This window comes from Macrotis lagotis, chromosome 2 (genome assembly GCF_037893015.1).
Source record: "Macrotis lagotis isolate mMagLag1 chromosome 2, bilby.v1.9.chrom.fasta, whole genome shotgun sequence".
Lineage (NCBI taxonomy): Eukaryota > Metazoa > Chordata > Mammalia > Peramelemorphia > Peramelidae > Macrotis > Macrotis lagotis.
Genome location: NC_133659.1, coordinates 212,318,862 through 212,339,316, shown reverse-complemented (window position 1 = coordinate 212,339,316; position 20,455 = coordinate 212,318,862). Strand labels below are relative to the sequence as shown.

General features: G+C 35.6%; 1 protein-coding gene across 2 annotated transcripts in view; it reads left to right on the top strand.

Moving 5' to 3' along the window:
• The window catches only part of KCNJ2 (potassium inwardly rectifying channel subfamily J member 2), a 37,273-nt gene that overhangs the window by 11,041 nt on the left and 5,777 nt on the right, over positions 1 to 20,455 (top strand). Inside the window, exon 1 of one of the 2 annotated variants that reach the window (XM_074224673.1) lies at positions 15,882 to 16,083. The exons of the other annotated variant lie outside the window; for it this stretch is intronic. The gene's annotated coding sequence lies outside the window, so the exon portion shown is untranslated. Of the gene's footprint in view, positions 1 to 15,881; positions 16,084 to 20,455 lie in introns of those variants that run through there. 2 annotated transcript variants of the gene reach the window in all.

Sequence of the window (20,455 nt, the reverse complement as noted above, 5' to 3'; positions counted from 1 at the left end):
TAATCACATTACTATTAATATTTGCCTTCTACTTATGTAATTTTTGTCAATCTAATGACTGTGAAGCGGAATCTCAGTTTCTTTCATCTGGATTTTCCTATTTATTAGGTATTTGGAGCATTTTTAATATTATTATTGATAATTTTGACTTCTTCCTTGAAAAACTGTTTTTAACCTTTTATCATTTTTGAGAAAAGTTTTGAATCTTGTAAATTTGAATTAATCTCTTGTATATCTTGGGAATGATCCAATCACTTCATCTCTTCTATATCTTGTATATCTTGGACACGATCCAATCTCTTCATTTCATAAATGAAGTAATAGAAGCCAAGAGCTCTTCCATTTTCTAGTCTTAAGATTATGGGGAAACCACCTAGTGTTTTTGACCTTCAGGGTGACTCCTTAATCTGAGACTCATGAATTCTTATTTAAATATTTTGATAAGCATTTTGATTGATATTTTTATTTCAGTATACTGATTTTTTTAATCCCACATATTCTATTTTATGGTTTTAAAAACATCATTCTAAACAAGGTTCCATAGGTTTCATAAAAGTGTTTAAGGAGTCTCTCACACAGGCAAACACACCTACATGAAAATACATATACACAAGCATATACATCAAGAATCCCTACTGTATATATCATATTGATACCTCTAAAACAGTGAGTTTACTGATGGTCTATATTTTTTTTAGGATTTTTGCAAGGCAAATGGGGTTAAGTGGCTTGCCCAAGGCCACACAGCTAGGTAATTATTAAGTGTCTGAGACCGGATTTGAACCCAGGTACTCCTGACTCCAGGGCCAGTGCTTTATCCACTACGCCACCTAGCCGCCCCTTACTGATGGTCTATTTAATTATTCTAATAATGGAATAAATAATGGAAATAGATTGATATATAATGGAATAATAATATAATGGGAAAATGTAGCAATATTTAAAATAATACAAATGATTCAAGAAATACTTTTGAATAATATTTTGGTCACATTATTAAATAGCTTTTCACTTAGAAGCAATTTAAATTGTTTAAACCTCTTCATTGATGTTTTTTGTCTAGATCATTATCCTTCAATATATTTACTTCTGTACATGTAGTTGGCTATACAAAAAGTTGTCAAACCTCAGCAAGTTAGGAAGCAAGTCAAGAAGTAATTTTGAAAACATGAAAACTCTCTGAATAGACAAACTGATATGAAAATTTTCATGATTAAAATAAAACTTATTCTTTAATCATTTATATATTATATATTTATTCCTATTTATATTTATATACATATATAATTTTAATAGGTGCTATCTTGATTTTTCAATTCATAGCAGAAAATTAAAAAATAGGTTAGAAACTATCCTGAGAAATTTAGAATTTTGTGGATTATCAGATCCAAAATCATCTAGAAATCATCAAATCTAATCCCTTTACTTTCCAGATGAGAAAGCTGAAACACAGAAAGTGGTTAAATTGCTTATCAAGGTCTCACAGGGAGTTTGACAATATATCGGTATCTAGTTCTCCTGACTTCCAAGCTCAATGGTTGTTCCAATAGTCTATGCTGCCAGATAAACTCATAAGAGTTAGAAATTATAATCCATAGGAAGATTATGGGAGAAAAATAAAAAAAACAACAATAACAGATAAGTTACAATTTAGCATTCTAGAATCATAGACTAGAAGTTAGGAGAGATCATAGAGAGCATCTAAAACATTTGATACTTGAGTGGGAATCATCTCTATAACTCTAGCCAATGTTTATGCAACTTCTGCTTAATAAATTCATTCTACGATAGGGATCTCAAGTCTCCTGAGGCAAGTCATGCTATTTGGGGGCACCTCTTATTATTGAGAAGTATTTCTTCATAATTAACAGAAATGTGCTAATTTTTAACCGATTCCTATTGATTCTTTTGAGTCTAATCAGTTCAATTATTCTTCTAGATTCTAGTATTTGAAATTTAGAAAGATAACTGTCAAGTTCTCTCTACTATGAACTAAATATTCCTAGTTCCTCCTACCTACCTTTATTAAGATATGGTTTATAATGTTTAACTACTGGATGCTGGGTGGATTTATTAACCATTCAAAACAGAGGAGAAGGAAAAGATGATACTATCTATATCCTTCCTGAAATGTACCATATGAAACTGAATAAAATATTCAGAGTGGTCTAGTCATGGCAGAAATTTTTATATTCATAGGATTTTTATAAATATTGAGTCATTAAAGTAAAGGGAAAAAAGTCCAAAAATCTTTATAGCCCCTCTGGGCATCCTTGGGCTAGAGTGTTCCTTACTATGAAAGTTCTGATGTGCATAATCATGATCCTGTATCATAAAAAATAGGTTAAATTATTTTCAGATAAATTATTAAGAAAATAATAAAGTGCAATACATTTTAGAAAAGTTTCCATTCAAAATGGTTAAAGGGCTTGAGGTTAAGACTTCATTAATATGAATAACATAATGTAGAGTATTACTTTCTTGAGTAATTCTGGATAGATTCAACTCAATTCAGCAATCATTTATTGAATTCCTACTGGGCAATAGTTAGAGAGGAAGATTTGGTCTAAGTCCTGACTCTTATGTAATCTTAGGTCAGGGTCTCTCAAAAATTTTTATTAGCAGTAATACTTTACACTCTTAAAAATTATTGATGACTCAAAAATCTTTTGTTTCAATGATTTTATTTGTATTTTTATATTAGAACTTTAAAATCTGAATATTACTATGAAATTTTTGGGATCCATGGAAAGTTCTTAGAGACCACTAGTGGTGTCAGGGTCCTACTTTGAGAACTTCTGCTTTAAGCTAATTTTTTTAACCTCAAAATTAAACCTCCATTTACTCCCTATAATATTGCAGATTTGCATTGTTAAAGGGTCTTTCTTTTCTTGTTGCTTCCTATATTGATAAAATCATGAATGCAAAATACAAATTAAAAAATAAAAAACAGCAGCAAGCGAGGCAGGTCGTCAGTCAACAATCATTTATTAATAACTTACTATGTGTGAGACATTGTACAAAGCTCTGAAGATACAAAAACAAACAAAAAAAAACTTCCTTTACCTTCCAGTAGTTTATTTTTAATGGGGAGAAGACATCATCCAGAGGAAAATGGGGTGGTGTCAGAGTAAAGACATGGGAACTAAATCATCCATACAGAGGATGAATGATCTTAGGTCTTTTCTCAAAATAGAAGTTCTGAATAAAACTCCAAACATTGAGGTTGCCATAGGATCAGAGGAATATTTCGGGGTGAAAAGGCCTTAGGCAATGAGGGAATCTCTAGAGTAAGAGGCAACAAAAACATAGTGGTGAAATTCAGAGAGTGGAGAAAATTTAGGAGAAAGATGAAAGATGACTTACTGCTCTTTCCCTCAAAATGGAGTTTGTGTGAAGAACTCAACTACACTACAAAGAGGATGAAGGATAGTGCATTATCCACTATGAAAGACCCAAAGGAATTGAGCAATATTCCAAAATACTGTGTTAGGTATTGGACATACTAAGACAAAAACAGGACCATCCCTGTCCTCTAAAACCATGCAGTCTATTAAGGTAGCACCATGATTAGAAGTAGTAAGATAATTATTAATAAATAATAGGACAACTATAGGGCAGATAAATAGTTCAGTGGATTTAGTACCAGATGTGGAGTCAGGAAGACCTGAGTTCAAATCTAGCCTCAGATATTTGCTTTATGATCCAGGCAAGTCACTTAACTCTGTTTCCTCACCTATTAAATGAGTTGGAAAAGGAAAAGGCAAACTTCTTTGCCAAGAAAATATCCTAAAATTGATCACAAAGAATTGAACATTATTGAAATGACTCAGCAACAGTAATGATATGTGAAAATAATATCATTACTTTAAGGCTATACCTCAGTTGTATGCATGAATATGTGTGTGTGCATATGTGTATGTGTGTGTTTTGGTAGGCAGCATGGTAGATAAGAGATTCTATACCTGGACTCAGAAGGACTTGAGTTCAAACCTGATCTTAAGACATTTGCTAGTGCCTAATCCCTGCCTGCCTCAATTTTTTTATCTATAAAATTCTATTAATACCCATCTTCCATGTATGTTGTTAGGATTAAGTGAGATTATATTTGTAAAATATACTGCAAATCTTAAATGATATCTACTAGCTAATATACTAGGTAGAAATATACTAACATACTAGCCAGTATGTTAAAATAAATAACGTTATTAAATGTTTAGTATTTGTAACATTCAAAACTGACCACCTTCATGAAATCTTCCCTGTACCACAGCTATTTCTCTTCTTTGAACTCCCGTAGCACAGTCACCATCTTTCATTTTAACAATCATTTGTACTGTGTAAGCTACAGGGTATGTTAGATATCCCTGAGTCTGAAGTCAGGAAGACCTAACTTCAAATCTAATCTAAGCCACTCACTAAGGGAATCTGGGCAAGTCACTTCATCTCTAACTGCCTTAGCTTACTCAAGTATAAAATAAAGATTAATAAAAGACTTTATTTTCCATGTCTCTTGCAATGATCAGATTAGACAATATTTATAAAAGTCTTACTCAATAAAGCTCAGTAATGCTCTTTTGTCTCTAGGATCAAACATAAAGTCCTCTATGTGGCTTGTAATACCTTTTACATATTATTCTACTATCAGTGTATATCATTCCCTCCTCCACACTGTCAATCTGACTTCCTTTTCCGTTTGTCACATAGAACACCCCTATTTTTCAAAGTTTGACCCCTATGCCTAGAATACATTCACTCCCCAACTCTATTTCATAAATCTCTCTTTAATATCCTGTTTTACCAGGGAAGAGTAGAATTATCCAATGTATCCAACATATCGGTACCCAGTATATTAATCAGCTCATTTTAAGTCTATACAGACTCTAAAGTCAATGTGAAACCCTTCTCAATGGGTTTAGATTTTTATTTTTGATGAAAAGTTCTGAGTTGACTTATTCCAAACTCCAAAATATTAGGAAAATTCCTAATATTTAGGCAAATATTGGGATCTTTCCTAAAATAACATTTATATCTAACTTTGTGTATAAAGCAAAATTCAGGATACAAGAAACATTTGAACAATGAAACAGAGGATTATATTAGTGTCTTTGGAAAGAGAGACACCAAGAAGTGAAGTTGTGGAAAGAGTAAAACTTCTGTTAGGATTTCCCTATATTGTCTCAGAATAAATGGGTACACTAGTGACATCAGCCTAGGTCTTCTGCTCCAAAATTCGTAGATAGCCCGTGTTCCTCTTTGATAAATCTCTTCTCTGCCTATATGAGAAACTTGGCTATTCCTAGAGAATTTGTATTAAAAAAGGAGGGATTATTTCAGAACCAGACAGACACTGGAGGGTCTGGAAGCAGAGAGGAGAGATTAGGTTTAAACAAAGTATCCCCAATAGACCCAGTACAACCAGTAAAAGGAGAAAGAAAGAGGACTGGAATGAGTATCTTTGAATGATTTAAGGCAAGTACATTCAGGTTCACATTAAGTACTAATTGATTGATTAACTGAATAAAGAACTACTTACCTAAAGTAAATACTTCTAAATGAATGGGATAATTGGTGGCATCAAAACCTTACAGCTTCCTTCCTTCAAGATGAAGTATCACAAAATGAAGCATTTTTTTGGTTGACCTCAACTACTTTTGATCTTTTTCCCTAACCACCATATAGTTAGCAACTTTATATTTATTCTGTTTGTAGGAGAATGTGCATTTTCTGTTTTATCTGTAAGAATTTCTTGAGAGTTGGGATTGTTAAAAATTCTTTGTACCTGATTCTGAGTACCTAGGACAGGGCCTGGACATATGGTAAGAAGGAAGGAAATAAGACTTCATTAAGCTTCTGTTTTTCATCAAACACTGTTTGACACTCTTTACAAATATAATCTCATTTAGCCCCCCACAACAATCCACCGTTTTGCACAGTGAGGCAGAGATCAAGGGATTTGCCTAGGGTCACCCAGTTACAAAGAATATGATGCCAGATATGAATTCAGGGCTTTTAGATTCTTTCCACTTCCCCATGCAGCTGCCCACCTAGTTAAACACTATAAATGTCTGTTGATTATTGTATAAAAAATGTCAATTTCCCTCTTGTCCAATGAGTTGAGGCACTTGTCCTCATTTCCTAAAACAAAGCTCTTTCTCAAGCAATAAGATACTATCTAGAGGGAGCTAGATAGTATAGTGGATAGAACACTGGGTCTAGAGTAAAGAAGACTTGCCTTAGATATTAGTCATATGACTCCAGATAATTAACTTAACCTCTGCCTGTCTGTTTCCTCAACTGTAAAATGGGAGTCATAATAGCACCTACCTTCCAGGGTTGTTTTAAGGATTAGCTGAGATATTTGTAGAGTGCTTAGCAGAGTGCCTAGCTCATAGTGGTCACTTAGTAAATGCTTATTCTCTTACCTTCTCCTTAAAATAAAAGACAAATAAATGAATTTTCTTTAGGACAGTAAATTATAACCTCACCCAATCTGCCTCTCAAACCAACCTGTGTTTCATTTATTTGAATAATAAAGATAAATAGGCAATTAAAAATGAATAAACAGTTTATATTACTTTTTAAATGAGCTCAGAAGCTTTTCAATGTCACATATTTTAGAAATTATGCAACACATCTTATAAATGAAGATCTGAAAAATAATGTTCATTATAAGGAATTTTGACTTTTATTAGGTCCAATATATTGAATATAGTGGAAAGATTTCCATGTAGAGCAATCTGTGTGTGTGTGTGTGTGTGTGTGTGTGTGTGTGTGTATGCATATGCACAATCTGGACCCTAATATGAATCATTACTAATGTCTTACTTATTTCTCATAGATGGTTAACCAAAGGAACTTAGTCACAGAAAATATGACATTTCCTTGGAAAAATTTAGTCCTTAGATAAAAATGAACATTCAATTGTATTGACTTCATTAGTCTATTAATCTTTTTTGCTGTATATGAGCTGAGTAGGCTAAACAGAGAAGCTGATTCAATATATTAGAACTGCTTGTACCATACCTTTAAGGGCCAAATTAATCCAAAGACCAATTTCTCTGGAATTCGGTTGAAATCCAGAAGGCATTTAATAAATAATTTTTGAATGAAAATGGATGTGGATATTGTGAGAAGCCATTTACTAATTAGTGTAGTTTGCAAAATTCAGTTATGCTGTTGTTCAGTTTAATACAGGTCTAAATAGTTTTGATTATCTTTCTAATTCAAAGAGAAAAATACTTCAGTAACAAATGCTGAGAATTCTGTTTTTTTTTTTTTTTTAACAAATTATGTTGGTAATTAAAACTGAGCCACCAGGCTGATTGGCTATACAGACAAAATTCCTAGTATCCAAATCTAAAGTCAAGAAGACTTGTGTGTGAATTACAGTTAGATTATTTATTTTATTTAATTATTTATCTTTGGACAAATCTCTCCTCCTCACTAAGCATCAATTTCTCTAAAGTAAAATGGTAACAATAAGAATTGGACAATATGTCACAATGAAAAGATTCTTGAATTTAGAGTCAAAAGATATAGATGATACTAACTGTGTGACTATGAAAAAGCCATGTAACCAGTAAAGGACTCTTTTTCCTCATGTATAAAATGAGGGGATTGGACTAAGATGATCTCAGAGGTCCCTTATGACTCTGGATAAACAATTCTTTAATCTAGGTTCAAATCTCACCTCTGACATTCCTACTGTGATCTTGAACATATCACTTAACCATTCTGAGTCTCAGTTTCTTAATTTATAAAATTAGCTATGGAATAATTTCCTGTTCTAGATCTTTGATCCTATTTATATCAGCGAGTGAGTAGGAAAATACTGTGTAAACCTTAAAGGGCTATTGGGGGGAAAAAAACACTGTAAATTGTGTGAGTTGAACTAATATGATTTATAATGAATAGTCTAGATGGTGATCCAGTAATAATGTGAATAGAATTAGGTTGAAAGGGAGCAAAATCAATGCATTTTCCCCTATATTAAATTCTTTTCAAAAAAACTAATAATATTATTAGTTTTCACTACTAAAAACAAATATGAAATAAAAATGATGTGAAATTGTGTTTGTAGGTTCTTTAATAATTTATTTAATTTATTTAAGGCTTGGGGTTAAGAGTGAGTTGTCTAGGGTCACATAATCAGGCAATTATTAAATGTCTGATTCTGGATTTGAATTCAGATCCTCCTGACTCCAGAGCCAATGTTCTATTCTCTGTACCACCTAGCTGTCCCTCTTTAATAATTTCTTAAAGAAACTTCAATAAATTTCCAGGAATCTGCTTCTTGGTGAACTTCAATCTTTTATTTTTAATATTGTTTTATTTTTCCCCCACTTACATGTCAAGATAATGCTTAGCATTCATTTGGGGGGGGGGGGTTGCAAGGTAATGGGGTTAAGATTGACTTTCCCAAGGTCAATAGTATTCTATTACATTCATATACCATAACTTGTTAGGCATTCCTTAATTGATGGGTATTATATCAAATTGCCATGAAAAAATGGGCTACTTTAAATGTTTTTGCATATGTTGGTCCTTTTACCTTTTTTTATGACCTCTTTGAGATACAGACCTAATAATGGTAATGCTGAATCAAAGGGTCTGCACAGTTTGGATGCCTTAGTTTCAGAATAGTTGTTCTCCTGAGTGGTTGAATAAGTTTACAACTCATTTAACAATATAATGGGTCCTAGTTTACCCACATTCTACCAACATTTATCATTTTCATTTTTGTCATATTAACCAATCCGTGAGGTGGTACTTTTAAATGTGCATTTCTCTAATGGAAAGTGCTTTAGAACACTTTAGTGCTTTGATTCCATCTGAAAACTGTCTGTATTAATATTGTTGATCATTTATCAATTGGCAAATGGCTTATATTCTTATAAATTTGACTCTGCTCTCCAAATATTTGAGAAATAAAACTTTTTCAGAGATATTTTCTATAAAGATTGTTTCCCACCTTTCTACTTTCTTCTAAACTTGGTTACATTTGTTTTGTTTTTGTAAAAGTTGTTTTTTAATTTAAATAATCAAAATTATTTTACATTTTGCAATGATCTCTATCTTTTTTTGGTCATGAACCTGTAACTCATTTAACATCTCTTTTAAAAAATGGAAGCTTTATCCCTTGGTGCATATGTGTTTAGTATTTATATTGCTTCATTGTCTGTGGTACCTTTATCTCTTTTAATTAGATCTATTGTTGATTTTGCTTTATCTGAGATCAGAATTGCTATCATCCTCCTCCACCTCCCCTCTTTTTAACTTCAACATAATAACTTTTATTTTGGCCCCTTATCTTTACTCTGGGGGTGTTTTTATGCTTCAAGTGTGTGGTTTTCTTTTGTAAATAACATATTGTAGAATTCTGATTTTTGATACACTCTGCAATCCTCTTCCATTTTATAGGAGAGTTCACCACATTTAATTTCACAATTTTGACTACTAATTATGTATTTCCCTCCATCTTATTTTTCCTCCTATTTATCCTCTCCCTTTACCTTTTCCATTCTTGACAGTATTCTACTTCAGACTACTGCCTCCCTTCTTCAGCCCTCTTTTGTGTATATCATTCCCACTTTGAGACAATAATGGTGAGAGAAAGGTTCAACTTATTACCCACCTTTCTATTTTTACCTTTAATGTAATAGGATTTTCATGAGTGAGATAGGCCAATTGGCAATTCTTGCCAATATTCCAAATTTCTTAGGCTAAAATATTGTTTTACACTGCCTTTTTACTGGTTTTGCTATACCAGGATTTGTTCTGAGGTGCTATTTTACAGTTGTTTGAGGTGAATAGGAGAGTAATGGCAATTTACTACTAACTGTCCACTTGACTCCTAGAAGTCCAATATCCTTTTAAAGTAAATGATTTTCAAAAAGATTCAGAACCAAGTAATGATACTGTTCTCGTTCAGTGTTCCTTTGAAAAAAAAAAAAAGCAGACCCTTGCTTAAACATAATAAAGGTAGGGGGGGAAACAGCTATATTTTTATTTAATTAATTTACTCTTTCAGATTAGATTTAATATAAATTAATGAGGATCTCTCCTCTCTGTGTTTCTTAGAAATGCAACATGAGGAAATATTTTTCCTCAGAATGATACCAAGCCAATAACCTGCCACCATTTGTGTACCCTTTGCTCACAGGTTAGGGTTTGCTTCCTTTTGTGCCTTCCTGCTACTTGTGCCTAAGGGCTTGGTTTTATATAACTACATATATTTTGCAGCATTTATTTATGAATTTTATAAATAATATCCAACTCATTTTAAAGCAGAACCTTCTTGGAGTAGGAAGATTATTTATTTTATAAAAGCTTCATCATTTCTCTTCAATGGGGTAAGGATATAAAAACTTTTGGTTAAATGGAGTCAATGATATGGAGACTTATTAGAATTTTCATTGCCCTGTTGAGAATGCTTTTTGACTTAGTGTAACTATAACTATTGTAAATATAGAAAGGGTAGCATTTTATTTTTTCTTTTCTGAATTGTTTCCTTTTTAACTTTACTTAAGTGCTTTATTGCACTAATCATTGCATTTTTATAATCTTCATGTACTGTATATAATCTAAATTGAACTTGGACCCCTAAACTAGTCTGAGCAAGATCTAACAGTGGATGATAATGACTTAGTGGTTCACATTCTTGTATAAGTTGAGAAAGAGGTAATATAAAGAAAAACCTTGAGTGTTTAGAACACAAAATATAGGACCCAGGTATCCAAAGACTTCAGTACTGTCATGGTTACATATAGAATCACCTTCAGGGGATTAGGAAGAGAGATTCCACTGAATAAATAGGTTTAATGTGATGGTATTTTAGAAGCTTGACTTAGAGCAGAAAAAATATAACAAATGCCATTATCCCCTGGCTCTAGCTTGCAGTTTTAGAAAAGTTGACTCTCTAGTATAAGAAAAATATGCAAACAATTTTTTGTAAACAACATATTGTAGAATCATTGTTAATAGCTTAGTAACAACTGAGGGATATAGGACAAAACAGATTAAAGTTGGAACAATAGCCTACTAATAAAAGGTTATGTCCTCTGATTCAGTATTTCTGTGGGGAAAAAATAAATCATGTTAAATCTTGTTCAATTCTGGATTACATGGGAAGATAATGGGAAACTGGAGTGAGAATATAATGGGGAACTACCATCAAAGAAAGTTTTGGATTTATTCCATTACCAGACTCAAGGATACTACCCCTTAGGGAACTACATCCTGGAATGAAGAGTCAGATGAGGGAACAGGTTTTCACTGCCAAGGAACTGGTGATCCAAAGATGAGATCTGAGAGAGGTAATGTGTAGGTTCTTTCAGCTTCAGAGTTCCATTGGCTTAAGGTGTTTACTGATGATTTTCTCTTTCAAAGTCAGCTCTTCAGTTACAGATGGGAATTATCTGAATATAGGACTGTTAATTAAATTGCATTGACACTTCTGGGACTAAGTTAATAATGGTCTTTCTTCCTCTTTCTAACTTGAAATATTTTTGATATATTCCCCTACCCAACTTGGTTGTGCCATGCCATCTAAATCTTTGAACCCAGATTTGAGGGGCTTTTGGGAATGTTATCCTTAGGAAAGGGTTGAGTTTCTCCTGAGGCTCCAGCTGTGATAGCTATAGGATTACTGGTACTCTTGAAACATGGTGGCTTAGAAAATGAAAGAGTATACATACATATATACACATAAATACACATTTATGTTTATAGACACACACACATTATATATATATATATATATATATATATATGTATGTATGTATATATTTGACTGCCAAGTTGCTATGGCATCAGTATATTTTCAGTGGATCCATGGAATATTCCTCTTTCCATTGGTATTTAAGAAGACCCCTGAGGGATGCAGCATTTCTAATCTGGGTCAATCAAGTTATAATGGGTATGGATATTAAGAATTTTGGAAATCTGTATCTTATAGAGTGTTTATGGAAATGATATTGTAAGGCCAAAAGACACCCTTGTAGATAAACATTTTGAGTAGTTAACATTAAAACAAAAAAAATGGATCCTAGAATGAGTAAAGTTCTTCCCTAGTAATAGAAATCTAATAGTCATAGGTTTCAAACTAGAAGAGAGTTTAGATATCATTGAGTTCATCTATCTCCTTTAACAGTTCTGGAAACTAAAATGCAGAAGGATTAAGTGAATTGTCCTAATCCATAAAGCTAATAAAAATCCAAGTCTTTCTGATTACCAGTTTAGCTTCTATAACTATCCCACACAACCTCTCAATGAAAGCTGAAGTGCTAAAAACAGTCCCCTTATATAAAATCTTGTATAGCTGGTAAAAAAATAGATGGTATTAGATGGTTTACAGTATATTATTAGGAACTTAATAAAATGATTAATAATAGCTTCAGCATTTCTTTACCTTCTCATTTTGTTATACTAGATACCCTTGGACCTAAAATAGTGGCATGGGTTTATTGATTTTCCAAATGCCTTTTTTTGGTATCCCCCTGATTGAGGCTAGATAGTAGTTAGCTCTCATCTAATAAGAACAATATATACTTATTATCCATACATTACTTGATTTTTTTCATCATTTTTCCAGTTTAGTGAACAGAGGCCTAAAAGTGATCCTACTTTCTGAAGACATCAAAGTCTATCACTATATTAATGATGTGGCAGGGCCACAGAAGCATATCAGGTAGCAAGACCCAGGATAGGCAGACTATGGGATCATGGTGATCATCCTGTTCAGGTTTCAACCTTCTCAGTTAAATTTTTATGATACACCAGAGAGGAAGAAGCTAGATGGTTTCAGATTTTTATCCATAATAGACTACTGACATTTGCTTTCCCATAATCTAAGTGGGAAGCTCAGAGACTTAATGAATTCTTTAGATTTGTGAGAATTCATATTTCCAATTTTGTTGACTCCATTTAAGTCACTTACAATATGTCTTTTTTGAATTAGACCTGGAAGAACTATAGTCCTAGAAGATCTAAAGCAGTTGGTTAAACATCCCTGAGATCCAATGGGACCTATATTTCTGGATGTTTCTGTCACAGATTAGGTGGCATCATTTGTATGTACCAAATGCTAGGTCTCTATAAGCCATAAGGTCTCTGTTGTAGTAGTCACTGATATCAGTTTTGAGATGCAGATACTGGATTGTCACTAGACCTTAGCTACGACTGAATAGATTACACAAGGCTATTTCATGACAATATGTCCTGGTTTGTTCATTATAAGCTGAATGATACAAGATAATTCCCTCTTAGAAGATAGTGAAACTAATTTATGTTAAGAGAAAACTGAATATTTGATATCACATTTGCCTTTTCCTGAGTTGAGAATTCAAATTATAGCTCCACTACTTTGCATCCTACCCTAAATCAAATGATAAAACTAAAGGGACTTGGGCAATGAGAAATGCCATTTTGCCTGTTTCACAGATGGTTCCACCTGTATATATATATATATATATATGTATATATATATACATATATATATAACTAGATTTTAATGCTCTTAATACAGAATTGCTAATTCAGTAATCTTTCCTAACATATCCTAACATTATCTGAAAAGTCCTCCCAGTGGACCAGCCTACAAACTGCATATGATATCAACTTCACTGCTGAGACTGTACTTTTTAAAGAGCTTTTGGTTTTGTGTTTTTTTCATTATTTGTTTTGAGTTTCTCCTCTAGTATTGTCTAGGCTAGGCTTCTTCAGAGATGAGATTTACTATAAGGTAATTTTAGGGATGGAAGTTTCCCTAGAGGATTTCTGAGACCTTACCACTAAGAGGTAGACTGTGGTAAGAACTCCCCCCCTCTTTTCTTTCATATTATCTAGGGATGGTTTCCTTTAAGAATATAAGAACAACCACCTCTGGACTTATTTGATCTGGACGACTGGGGATATAAAAAGTTCTGTGGCCAAATTTCCACTACCCTACAGAGTAGCTTCATAGATTGCCACTGTCATTTTTGTGTATTTATCAACTAGGAATTATATTCTTTTTTATATTATTCTAAGTTATTATTGTATTTTAGGTCTGAAGATGTATTTCCCAATTTCAAAACTTTATCCCTGGATCTGCCTCAGTTAAGGGAGGGGTCCAAAAAACTCCTTGCATTCATATATGGGAGTTGTTAATGCTTTCAGATGTAAGGCCAGGAGAGTAACTGACAGGTTGCAGAGTGAGTTCTTTCCATACTTTTGAGTAGGTTCTTTCAATACCTAATCTGAGCAAAAGCAAAGTCAGGGGGTGGAGGAGAGGACCTCCCTTGTTATCAGAATATAAGCACTATCTGCTGACCATATCATATAGTTATAGATGAAATATGTAGATAGGACTAGAAAGGAGGGCAGAAGGGACAGAGCAGGATCAGCTATGTCTACAAAAAAATATCTACAGATGCCAGCAACTTCTGTAGGCTGTGTAAGGGCATGAAGGAGTGCAGAACAGCGAGGAGGAGGTGGATTAGTCAGGCTCAGTTATAAAGCACTGAAATCTTTTCCTTTGAATCTTACCATTTTCCTTTCCCACACTACACAGATAAGATAGCCACGCCAACTAGGGTGGGTACTGATTTGGAATAGCAGTGTTAGAAGACTGAATGAGGGGTAGATTTAAATAACATATACCCCCTGGGACAACTGATGTCTAGAGAGAAGAGAATATCCACCCTGAATGAGAAGTAAAAAATTCCAGACGCCTTACTCCCTGTTCTTTTCAGTTATACTTGGTCACAATCGTACACGAGGGAAGTCCTGAGTGCCAGTGGAGTCGCAGGGAAGGAAAAATGTCATTGAAAAAAAAAAGAACTACTCACTGAAAGAAAACTAGTCCCTGAAGTAATCTACCACACTGTCTGGCGCAGGGGAGGGAACTTGCGAATGATTCAGCGGAGGGAGGTCTTGAACTTTTGTTTAGATCCCAGATTCAGGAGAATATCATGAAAATTCCGTTTTGGCAGCAAGCCAGAATGGGGGAAGGACAAGCGGAGAGAGAACAAGGTGAGAGGGAGGGAAGACGGGGAGAGAAGCAGAGGCAGAGGCGAAGGGGCACTAGCACAAATCATTCAGAGGTCTCTAATTCAAGATTCTTTGCAAGTAAAATAGAAACGAAGTACATCGTCAGCAAATGAGATAGGACCCTCAAAGTTCTGTAGGTACGTGTAGAAATGTATTCTCCAAATGAGGTCCTTTTTCTCAAGTCTCTTCCTTTTGTTTTCTCTCCCCTTTCACCACCTACCCTTTGGCTACATTGGAGCTCTTGTGAGGGTACTGGACAGAGGGGAAGGGGGAAAAGGGGACTTAGGAATGCCATCTGCCTCCCCACCCCCCTCCCAGCGATACCAGCCCTTGGCTGGCTTGACCGAGGATCGCAGAGAGCCATAGTCCTGGGAGGAGAAAAGAAAGTGGGTGCTGGGGAGGAGCCCGAGCCAGCGTCCAGGGAAGCTGTGACAGCGCGCTTGCTTCTTTGCCCACCTGCTACTCCCTCCCTGCCCGGGCTCCACGGCTTTCCAGCCACTTCCTTCCCCTGGAGCCTCCGCACGTCGCTTCAGCCCCAGTCTTGCAGTTCAGCCGCGGGGGCCCGGGCAGGAAGAGCCTCAGCAGCGCCAGGGCCGCTCGGTCACTGCCACCGCAGAAGCGGCAGGTTCTGGGCTAGCGGCAGAGGCGGCGGCGGCTCGGAGCATCCTCCCCCCACCCCTTCCCTAGGCTTTCTTCCCCTCCCTCCCTTCCCCTCCCTCTCTCTGACCCCCACCCCCCTACCCCACCCCTTCATCCTCCTAGGGCCGGCTCCAGCGGCTCTTTGCTGCTATTGGTGGGCATAAGCTCGGTGGGGTGGAGCCAACCCAGGCCGGTATCACATGGAAAGCTTCAAAAGAGCTGAGTATATTGCAAAGCGCAAAAGAACCCCGGGTCAGTGTAGCAGCAACCGTCACCTCCGCTAGCAGACTGTTCCTTTGAGAATTTGGGATTGCATTTTGCTCACTCGCTTTTTAAAAAACCACTGGATCTTACATGCCTCTCCTTTCCCCACTTCCACTCTATGTCCCCATGTTCCTGAGCCAGCAACAGGTAAGGGCTACTGGGTATTTTCTTCTTCCCTTCCCTCTTGCAGTATCTCTCTCCTGGGGAAGCAGTTCTGAGCAGTCCCCCCTACTCTCCTTTTCTCAGCCCCTCTGCTAATAGAGGTCCGCAACTGTCATTCCGATGCGGTGCTCCCCCACGCGCCGGAATCCCATATCATGCCTCTAATGCCTGTAGTTTGTGTGTGCCCAGGAACATCCCCAGAGCTAAAAATACAGACATGCTTGGAACAGTTGAGTAATAAAAACAGATTTCTCTGCAGCATCTGTTTGTGCTCATAACTTCCACTGCACCAGCTGTAGAGAGATACCGAGTTGGGAGCAGGGGGTGAGGGCGTTTGTGTGTGTGTGTGTGTGTGTGTGTGTGTGTGTGTGTGTGTGTGTGTGGTTTATTGTGGGGGGGAGCTGATTCCCAAACCTTAATGGTTCTATCGTTCAGTCTCTGGTGTTCTTTTTATTTATTTATTATTTATTTTCCTAGTACTTTCTAGCATAGCTTAGAGAAGTCTCAAAAGTGTGAGCTTTCCAAAGTTGATTTGGAGGATAGGTAGGTTAAGTAGGAGCCTAGCTTTCCTTGAATTTCAGCTTGAACAAAAGCCTATTAAACTTTCCTCTATCACAAATTGTCTTTCATTCTCCTAGGCAATGTAAACTATTAATATTGGCAATGCATCGTTTGGCAGCTTTGTAGTAGCAGGGAAGGACATTGTGGTGGAATGACTGTTCTGAGTAAAGATTGCATCATAACACTGGTTTATCATGACAATTAAAAAAAAGAAAGATAGGAAATGGATGCCCTTTTTAGTAATGTGTTTACTAATATTTCAATGACTGCAAATTTACACAGATTTCCAGAAAAGTCCATTTGTATTGTATAAATGATGAGGCCAGCTGAGTGCTCTCTGAAAACCTTTGATGCTTATGCAAAGGATGCCTTTCCTGTGCATCCTGTATTATTTTTTTTTCCTCCACATCTCTAATCAACAGGCTATCAGGTTTCCTCTAATCATTGTGTTACCATGCATTCTGTACCTTACCTTTACACTTGTTTTCTTTTCCATCCTCACTGCCAACATTTCAACCTCACCACCCTTACACTCCCATTTAATTTATTTTACCATCATCTAGAAAAATTGATGCTTCAAAGAAGTAAGATGTTATTCCAGAGCTAGGGTACTTGTGTTGGGGGGGGGGGGGGTGATAGTGAAAGGAGAGAGTATATTTTCCCTTGCTTCATTTTGTTTTCACACTACATAAGTATTTCTTTCCTTTTATCTTCTTTTTTTTTCCAAGTTGGTGTCCATCAAGAATCTATTCTGAACATTCATTAGAATGGATTTTTTTTTGTTTTGAAAAAGCTTTAAGCTTGTCTGGAAGCACAGGTCATATATAAAGCCGATGAACAACTTTTAAACAAAAAATGAAACTTACTGAAGCTGAAGTTCACAATACATTTACCTGAACTGATTACTTAATGTTTTCAATATTTCAACAAAGTGAAATCTAACTGGGTATATCTGCTTCATTAAATGGGCATAAATACATACACCCCAGTATTTTAGAATTGTTCAGATAATTTTCAAATTGAGAAATGCCTACCCAGGATTTCCTCCTCTTCCTCTTCCTCCTCCCTCTCCTAGCTATCCTCCTCCTCTTCCTCCTCCTCCTCCTCCTCCTCCTCCTCCTCCTCCTCCTCTTCTCATGTTTACAGAGCTGTGAAGAGGTTGCCTTGCTAGCACTTGTGCTCACATAGCAACATGTGCCCAGAGCATTCTCAGGGCTGGTCTATATGGCGTCAGCTGGGGAATATCTGCTCTAAACACTCATTAGCAGCTCTCCCTCACAACCCAGTAGACTTGTCTTTACCTCCTCTAAATTAGAAATTCTTGCATACTGTATTTCTGACTTTTTCACTGTGAATCATTACCATGTGAAGAAAAGCAGTGGTTCCTCTGATATGTATTTCTATTTTGATAAACTGATATACTCCTATCACCAATTCTTGCAATGGGAGGATAAGTTCAAAGTTCTTTTATTTTCCCCTTTTCTCTTCTGTCACCTTCCATAGATTTCATGTCTCTTTTCTGCATCTACATATAATTAAAGTGTAGGGAGTTGCTTTTCCCCCTATTCCTTATTCTTAATTTTGTCTCAAGTCTATAAATAGACTTGACATGAATAATGCCACATGCAGTCTCTCAGTTTCCCAGTACAGCTTTCTGCTTTGCTTATTATGGAGCAGGATAAAATGATGGGCTGATGGGCTGAAACCCCACAAACCTCTTTGACAGGGAAGAGATTTTATGGTTTAGGTATTAATTAAATAGAGTAATTATGCCATTCAGTTCTAGAGATCAAGGAGATCAATAGGCTTTCAGTGTTTTTTACCTCACCTCACCTCACATTCCTTCCCTTTCTTTTCCCAAAAGTTAATTTAAATTTGGGACTGATTATTCATTTTTATTAAGGCATGAGCCTTATCTCATGAAGCTTTTCATTAGCTAAATGTTTCTTATTAGATCTTGTTTTGGGTGCCCTGGCCACTCCATGATACCCAGCACACTGGTAGACATGTCAGTTTCTACAGTGAAGTATTTAATATTGACAACTTCATATCACACTATGATACATGTCCTGGGGGATCATTATATAATTGATTCCAAAAGGCAGCTATATATGTATGTATAGTCTCTATGTAGAGTTTATATATATATATATATATATATATATATATATATATATATATATATATATGTATCATGACTGAAGCTTAGCAACATACTCCTTAGATATTGAAAGAATAATTTACCAATCTAGGTGTTTTGGGATTTTTTTCTTCCAAGTCTAAAACATCTGAAGTTGTAACATTTTTAATGAATGCTTTGCATATGGAACAAATTCTGCCATTACAAATAGAACAATAATAGTCACTCAATGCAAGTTCTTTTCAAGGGTGTAGAAAACTATTCATAGGAAGCGGGTATTGTGTGCTTTGAGGAATTCAAACAAATGTCCCAGGGTTAAACTTTCTTGAGAATCCCATGTCAGAGTCAGTGGATTTCCTATGGTTGGATGGGGAAGGAGAGGAAAGGGTGTATGGGGAAAGGTTAACCTGGAAATAACACAGGAGCAAGGAAATAAACTAAGGAGTCTATCTGGCCATGTTACATATTTCTCTTTCTGAAAGTTCCGTATGTCTCTCTTGATGCACTTTTGAGCCAGCCACGTAACTTGGAAATTACTGTGGAAAAACATTCCCTTGCTGTAAAGGATTCTATACCCTCAGGAATGGGGGAATGTATTCTTTTGTCCAAAGTGAAAATTTCACCCAGAAATAGACAAAATATTGAAGCAGGTGGAAGGCTAGTAGTGAAAAATGCAAATCCTTCTCATAAAGTAACTTGAAGCCCCACTCAAATTGGGCATCATTTAGGTGTCAAAAGCTGCCAAAAAATGTAACACGCATCGGAATTTTCACAGATGACTAATCTCAGGAAATATGTGTTAGGGCACATTCTTGCATAATAATTTGAGAGAAGGAACAGGGGAGACAGAAAAGTATAATAAAGCATGTATGTGTGTGTTTAGGGGAAAGATAACCTTGTATGTTTTTAAAAGGAATGCAAGTAAAATAATAAAATAAGGACCTCCTTGGATGAGTTGTAATGTAAGCAGTTCAATTAGTATTGTGTGTAGTTGGAAGAATTTTTAAAAAATGTGGACTCTCTCATCAGAAGAGCCATGTATTTGTGTTCAGGACAGAGGATGTTTATGTTAGTGCTTTAAAGTTTGCAAAATGCCTTAATGCACCGGACTACCTTAAGTATAAAAGACTAACAGACAATCTATTTCAGGCTCTGAATCAAGTTAATATGATTGTTCTAATAATTCTGAAAAGAAAAATATCTTGGACTTTCAGATTTCAGGTAATATATCAAAGAGAAATAGGTGATATGTAGTTGAGATGAATGAAACATGGAAGTAAGTTGCTTTTATCTAGGGGAGAATAACATAAAAGGTAGAGGCTGTTTGATTATAATATTAAATAGAGCTGAGTGGCTTCTCCATAGGAACAAATAGCAAACAACAGTACTTTAGGAGAAAGGATCATTAATGATCTACCATGGCTAACTTTTTTTTTTTCCTGTGAGAGAACACCAAGTTGGAGCAACATGAAATGAATTCAGCTATCAGTTCATGCTCCAGCACCAGTGTTGAACTCCAAGCTTCTTGTTGCAAATGGTAGCTCCATCTCAGGAGAAACTCAAAACTCTTTTTGCTAGGCAACAGAATCATTCTTTATCCCCTGGAGCAAATTGCCTTTCAGTCAGAATCAGTTGTATCATAGAGTTCTTATCTGG